Source organism: Salvelinus alpinus, chromosome 13 (genome assembly GCF_045679555.1).
Source record: "Salvelinus alpinus chromosome 13, SLU_Salpinus.1, whole genome shotgun sequence".
Classification (NCBI taxonomy): domain Eukaryota; kingdom Metazoa; phylum Chordata; class Actinopteri; order Salmoniformes; family Salmonidae; genus Salvelinus; species Salvelinus alpinus.
In genome coordinates, this window is record NC_092098.1 from 58,710,353 (window position 1) to 58,718,065 (window position 7,713).

A 7,713-nucleotide genomic window follows, 5' to 3' on the forward strand; every position below is an offset into this window, starting at 1 on the left:
TAAACTGAGGGAGTATTACTAAACCGAGAGAGTATTACTAAACTGAGAGAATATTACTAAACTGAGAGAGTATTACTAAACTGGGGGAGTATTACTAAACCGAGAGAGTATTACTAACCTGAGAGAGTATTACTAAACTGAGAGAATATTACTAAACTGTGAGAGTATTACTAAACTGAGAGAGTATTACTAACCCGAGAGAGTATTACTAAACTGAGGGAGTATTACTAAACTGAGAGAGTGTTACTAGACTGAGATAGTATTACTCAACTGAGAGAGTATTACTAAACTGAGAGAGTGTTACTAGACTGAGAGAGTATTACTAAAATTAGAGAATATTACTAAATTGAGAGAGTATTACTAAACTGAGAGTGTTACTAGACTGAGATAGTATTACTCAACTGAGAGAGTATTACTAAACTGAGAGAGTATTACTCAACTGAGCTGAGAGAATATTACTAAACTGAGAGAGTATTACTAAACTGAGAGAATATTACTAAACTGACAGAGTATTACTAAACTGAGAGAGTATTACTAAACTGAGAGAGTATTACTAACCCGAGAGAGTATTACTAAACTGAGAGAGTATTACTAAACTGAGAGAGTGTTACTAGACTGAGATTGTATTACTCAACTGAGAGAGTATTACTAAACTGAGAGAGTGGTACTAGACTGAGAGAGTATTACTAAACTGAGAGAATATTACTAAACTGAAAGAGTATTACTCAACTGAGCTGAGCGAATATTACTAAACTGAGAGAGTATTACTAAACTGAGTGAATATTACTAAACTGACAGAGTATTACTAAACTGAGAGAGTATTACTAAACTGAGAGAGTATTACTAACCCGAGAGAGTATTACTAAACTGAGAGAGTATTACTAAACTGAGAGAGTGTTACTAGACTGAGATGGTATTACTCAACTGAGAGAGTATTACTAAACTGAGAGAGTGGTACTAGACTGAGAGAGTATTACTAAACTGAGAGAATATTACTAAACTGAGAGAGTATTACTAAACTGAGGGAGTATTACTAAACCGAGAGAGTATTACTAAACTGAGAGAATATTACTAAACTGAGAGAGTATTACTAAACTGAGAGAGCTGAGAGAATATTACTAAACTGAGAGAATATTACTAAACTGAGAGAGTATTACAAAACTGAGGGAGTATTACTAAACAGAGAGAGTATTACTAACCTGAGAGAGTATTACTAAACTGAGAGAATATTACTAAACTGTGAGAGTATTACTAAACTGAGAGAGTATTACTAGCCCGAGAGAGTATTACTAAACTGAGGGAGTATTACTAAACCGAGAGAGTATTACTAAACTGAGAGAATATTACTAAACTGAGAGAATATTACTAAACTGAGAGAGTATTACTACACTTGGGGAGTATTACTAAACCGAGAGAGTATTACTAACCTGAGAGAGTATTACTAAACTGAGAGAATATTACTAAACTGTGAGAGTATTACTAAACTGAGAGAGTATTACTAAACTGAGAGAGTATTACTAAACTGAGAGAGTGTTACTAGACTGAGATAGTATTACTCAACTGAGAGAGCTGAGAGAATATTACTAAACTGAGAGAATATTACTAAACTGAGAGAGTATTACTACACTTGGGGAGTATTACTAAACCGAGAGAGTATTACTAACCTGAGAGAGTATTACTAAACTGAGAGAATATTACTAAACTGTGAGAGTATTACTAAACTGAGAGAGTATTACTAAACTGAGAGAGTATTACTAAACTTAGAGAGTGTTACTAGACTGAGATAGTATTACTCAACTGAGAGAGTATTACTAAACTGAGAGAGTGTTACTAGACCGAGAGAGTATTACTAAGCTGAGAGAATATTACTAAACTAAGAGAGTATTACTAATCAGAAGGAGTGTTACTAAACCGAGAGTATTACTAAACTGAGAGAATATTACTTAACTGAGAGAGTATTACTGAACTGAGAGAGCTGAGAGAATATTACTACACTGAGAGAATATTACTAAACTGAGAGAGTATTACTAAACTGATGGAGTATTACTAAACCGAGAGAGTATCAATAACCTGAGAGAGTATTACTAAACTGAGAGAATATTACTAAACTGTGAGAGTATTACTAAACTGAGAGAGCTGAGAGAATATTACTAAACTGAGGGAGTATTACTAAACCGAGAGAGTATTACTAAACTGAGAGAATATTACTAAACTGAGAGAGTATTACTAAACTGAGAGAGCTGAGAGAATATTACTAAAATGAGAGAATATTACTAAACTGAGAGAGTATTACTAAACTGGGGGAGTATTACTAAACCGAGAGAGTATTACTAAACTGAGAGAGTGTTACTAAACTGAGAGAATATTACTCAACTGAGAGAGTATTACTAAACTGAGAGAGTATTACTAAACTGAGAGAGTATTACTAAACTGAGAGAGTGTAACTAGACTCAGATAGTATTACTCAACTGAGAGAGTATTACTAAACTGAGAGAGTATTACTCAACTGAGCTGAGAGAATATTACTAAACTGAGAGAGTATTACTAAACTGAGAGAGTATTACTAACCCGAGATAGTATTACTAAACTGAGAGAGTATTACTAAACTGAGAGAGTGTTACTAGACTGAGATTGTATTACTCAACTGAGAGAGTATTACTAAACTGAGAGAGTGGTACTAGACTGAGAGAGTATTACTAAACTGAGAGAATATTACTAAACTGAGAGAGTATTACTAAACTGAGGGAGTATTACTAAACCGAGAGAGTATTACTAAACTGAGAGAATATTACTAAACTGAGAGAGTATTACTAAACTGAGAGAGCTGAGAGAATATTACTAAACTGAGAGAATATTACTAAACTGAGAGAGTATTACGAAACTGAGGGAGTATTACTAAACAGAGAGAGTATTACTAACCTGAGAGTATTACTAAACTGAGAGAATATTACTAAACTGTGAGAGTATTACTAAACTGAGAGAGTATTACTAGCCCGAGAGAGTATTACTAAACTGAGAGAATATTACTAAACTGAGAGAGGATTACTAAACTGAGAGAGCTGAGAGAATATTACTAAACTGAGAGAATATTACTAAACTGAGAGAGTATTACTAAACTGGGGGAGTATTACTAAACCGAGAGAGTATTACTAACCTGAGCGAATATTACTAAACTGAGAGAGTATTACTAAACTGAGGGAGTATTACTAAACCGAGAGAGTATTACTAAACTGAGAGAATATTACTAAACTGAGAGAGTATTACTAAACTGGGGGAGTATTACTAAACCGAGAGAGTATTACTAACCTGAGAGAGTATTACTAAACTGAGAGAATATTACTAAACTGTGAGAGTATTACTAAACTGAGAGAGTATTACTAACCCGAGAGAGTATTACTAAACTGAGGGAGTATTACTAAACTGAGAGAGTGTTACTAGACTGAGATAGTATTACTCAACTGAGAGAGTATTACTAAACTGAGAGAGTGTTACTAGACTGAGAGAGTATTACTAAAATTAGAGAATATTACTAAATTGAGAGAGTATTACTAAACTGAGAGTGTTACTAGACTGAGATAGTATTACTCAACTGAGAGAGTATTACTAAACTGAAAGAGTATTACTCAACTGAGCTGAGCGAATATTACTAAACTGAGAGAGTATTACTAAACTGAGTGAATATTACTAAACTGACAGAGTATTACTAAACTGAGAGAGTATTACTAAACTGAGAGAGTATTACTAACCCGAGAGAGTATTACTAAACTGAGAGAGTATTACTAAACTGAGAGAGTGTTACTAGACTGAGATGGTATTACTCAACTGAGAGAGTATTACTAAACTGAGAGAGTGGTACTAGACTGAGAGAGTATTACTAAACTGAGAGAATATTACTAAACTGAGAGAGTATTACTAAACTGAGGGAGTATTACTAAACCGAGAGAGTATTACTAAACTGAGAGAATATTACTAAACTGAGAGAGTATTACTAAACTGAGAGAGCTGAGAGAATATTACTAAACTGAGAGAGTATTACTAAACTGAGAGAGTATTACGAAAACGAGGGAGTATTACTAAACAGAGAGAGTATTACTAACCTGAGAGTATTACTAAACTGAGAGAATATTACTAAACTGTGAGAGTATTACTAAACTGAGAGAGTATTACTAGCCCGAGAGAGTATTACTAAACTGAGGGAGTATTACTAAACCGAGAGAGTATTACTAAACTGAGAGAATATTACTAAACTGAGAGAATATTACTAAACTGAGAGAGTATTACTACACTTGGGGAGTATTACTAAACCGAGAGAGTATTACTAACCTGAGAGAGTATTACTAAACTGAGAGAATATTACTAAACTGTGAGAGTATTACTAAACTGAGAGAGTATTACTAAACTGAGAGAGTATTACTAAACTTAGAGAGTGTTACTAGACTGAGATAGTATTACTCAACTGAGAGAGCTGAGAGAATATTACTAAACTGAGAGAATATTACTAAACTGAGAGAGTATTACTACACTTGGGGAGTATTACTAAACCGAGAGAGTATTACTAACCTGAGAGAGTATTACTAAACTGAGAGAATATTACTAAACTGTGAGAGTATTACTAAACTGAGAGAGTATTACTAAACTGAGAGAGTATTACTAAACTTAGAGAGTGTTACTAGACTGAGATAGTATTACTCAACTGAGAGAGTATTACTAAACTGAGAGAGTGTTACTAGACCGAGAGAGTATTACTAAGCTGAGAGAATATTACTAAACTAAGAGAGTATTACTAATCAGAAGGAGTGTTACTAAACCGAGAGTATTACTAAACTGAGAGAATATTACTTAACTGAGAGAGTATTACTGAACTGAGAGAGCTGAGAGAATATTACTACACTGAGAGAATATTACTAAACTGAGAGAGTATTACTAAACTGATGGAGTATTACTAAACCGAGAGAGTATCAATAACCTGAGAGAGTATTACTAAACTGAGAGAATATTACTAAACTGTGAGAGTATTACTAAACTGAGAGAGTATTACTAACCCGAGAGAGTATTACTAAACTGAGAGAGTATTACTAAACTGAGAGAGTGTTACTAGACTGAGAGAGTATTACTCAACTGAGAGAGTATTACTAAACTGAGAGAGTGTTACTAGACTGAGAGAGTATTACTAAACTGAGAGCATATTACTAAACTGAGAGAGTATTACTAAACTGAGAGAGTATTACTAAACTGAGAGAATGTTACTAAACTGAGAGAGTATTACTAAACTGAGAGAGCTGAGAGAGTTTTACCAAACTGAGAGAATATTACTAAACTGAGAGAATATTACTAAACTGAGAGAGTATTACTAAACTGAGAGAAATTAGAGTATATTACTAAACTGAGAGAATATTACTAAACTGAGAGAGTATTACTAAACTGAGGGAGTATTACTAAACCGAGAGAGTATTACTAACCTGAGAGAGTATTACTAAACTGAGAGAATATTACTAAACTGTGAGAGTATTACTAAACTGAGAGAGTATTACTAACCCGAGAGAGTATTACTAAACTGAGAGAGTATTACTAAACTGAGAGAGTCTTACTAGACTGAAATAGTATTACTCAACTGAGAGAGTATCACTAACCTGAGAGAGTATTACTAAACTGAGAGAATATTACTAAACTGTGAGAGTATTACTAAACTGAGAGAGTATTACTAAACCGAGAGAGTATTACTAAACTGAGAGAGTATTACTAAACTGAGAGAGTGTTACTAGACTGAGAGAGTATTACTCAACTGAGAGAGTATTACTAAACTGAGAGAGTGTTACTAGACTGAGAGAGTATTACTAAACTGAGAGCATATTACTAAACTGAGAGAGTATTACTAAACTGAGAGAGTATTACTAAACTGAGAGAGTGTTACTAAACTGAGAGAGTATTACTAAACTGAGAGAGCTGATAGAGTATTACCAAACTGAGAGAATATTACTAAACTGAGAGAATATTACTAAACTGAGAGTATTACAAAACGGAGAGAGCTGAGAGAATATTACTAAACTGAGCGAATATTACTAAACTGAGAGAGTATTACTAAACTGAGGGAGTATTACTAAACCGAGAGAGTATTACTAAACTGAGAGAATATTACTAAACTGAGAGAGTATTACTAAACTGGGGGAGTATTACTAAACCGAGAGAGTATTACTAACCTGAGAGAATATTACTAAACTGAGAGAGTATTACTAAACTGAGGGAGTATTACTAGACTGAGATGGTATTACTCAACTGAGAGAGTATTACTAAACTGAGAGAGTGGTACTAGACTGAGAGAGTATTACTAAACTGAGAGAATATTACTAAACTGAGAGAGTATTACTAAACTGAGGGAGTATTACTAAACCGAGAGAGTATTACTAAACTGAGAGAATATTACTAAACTGAGAGAGTATTACTAAACTGAGAGAGCTGAGAGAATATTACTAAACTGAGAGAATATTACTAAACTGAGAGAGTATTACAAAACTGAGGGAGTATTACTAAACAGAGAGAGTATTACTAACCTGAGAGAGTATTACTAAACTGAGAGAATATTACTAAACTGTGAGAGTATTACTAAACTGAGAGAGTATTACTAGCCCGAGAGAGTATTACTAAACTGAGGGAGTATTACTAAACCGAGAGAGTATTACTAAACTGAGAGAGTATTACTAAACTGAGAGAGCTGAGAGAATATTACTAAACTGAGAGAATATTACTAAACTGAGAGAATATTACTAAACTTGGGGAGTATTACTAAACCGAGAGAGTATTACTAACCTGAGAGAGTATTACTAAACTGAGAGAATATTACTAAACTGTGAGAGTATTACTAAACTGAGAGAGTATTACTAAACTGAGAGAGTATTACTAAACTTAGAGAGTGTTACTAGACTGAGATAGTATTACTCAACTGAGAGAGTATTACTAAACTGAGAGAGTGTTACTAGACCGAGAGAGTATTACTAAACTGAGAGAATATTACTAAACTTAGAGAGTATTACTAAACTGAGAGAGTATTACTAAACCGAGAGTATTACTAAACTGAGAGAATATTACTAAACTGAGAGAGTATTACTAAACTGAGAGAGCTGAGAGAACATACTAAACTGAGAGAATATTACTAAACTGAGAGAGTATTACTAAACTGAGGGAGTATTACTAAACCGAGAGAGTATTACTAACCTGAGAGAGTATTACTAAACTGAGAGAATATTACTAAACTGTGAGAGTATTACTAAACTGAGAGAGTATTACTAACCCGAGAGAGTATTACTAAACTGAGAGAGTATTACTAAACTGAGAGAGTTTTACTAGACTGAAATAGTATTAATCAACTGAGAGAGTATCACTAACCTGAGAGAGTATTACTAAACTGAGAGAATATTACTAAACTGTGAGAGTATTACTAAACTGAGAGAGTATTACTAACCCGAGAGAGTATTACTAAACTGAGAGAGTATTACTAAACTGAGAGAGTGTTACTAGACTGAGAGAGTATTACTCAACTGAGAGAGTATTACTAAACTGAGAGAGTGTTACTAGACTGAGAGAGTATTACTAAACTGAGAGCATATTACTAAACTGAGAGAGTATTACTAAACTGAGAGAGTATTACTAAACTGAGAGAGTGTTACTAAACTGAGAGAGTATTACTAAACTGAGAGAGCTGATAGAGTATTACCAAAC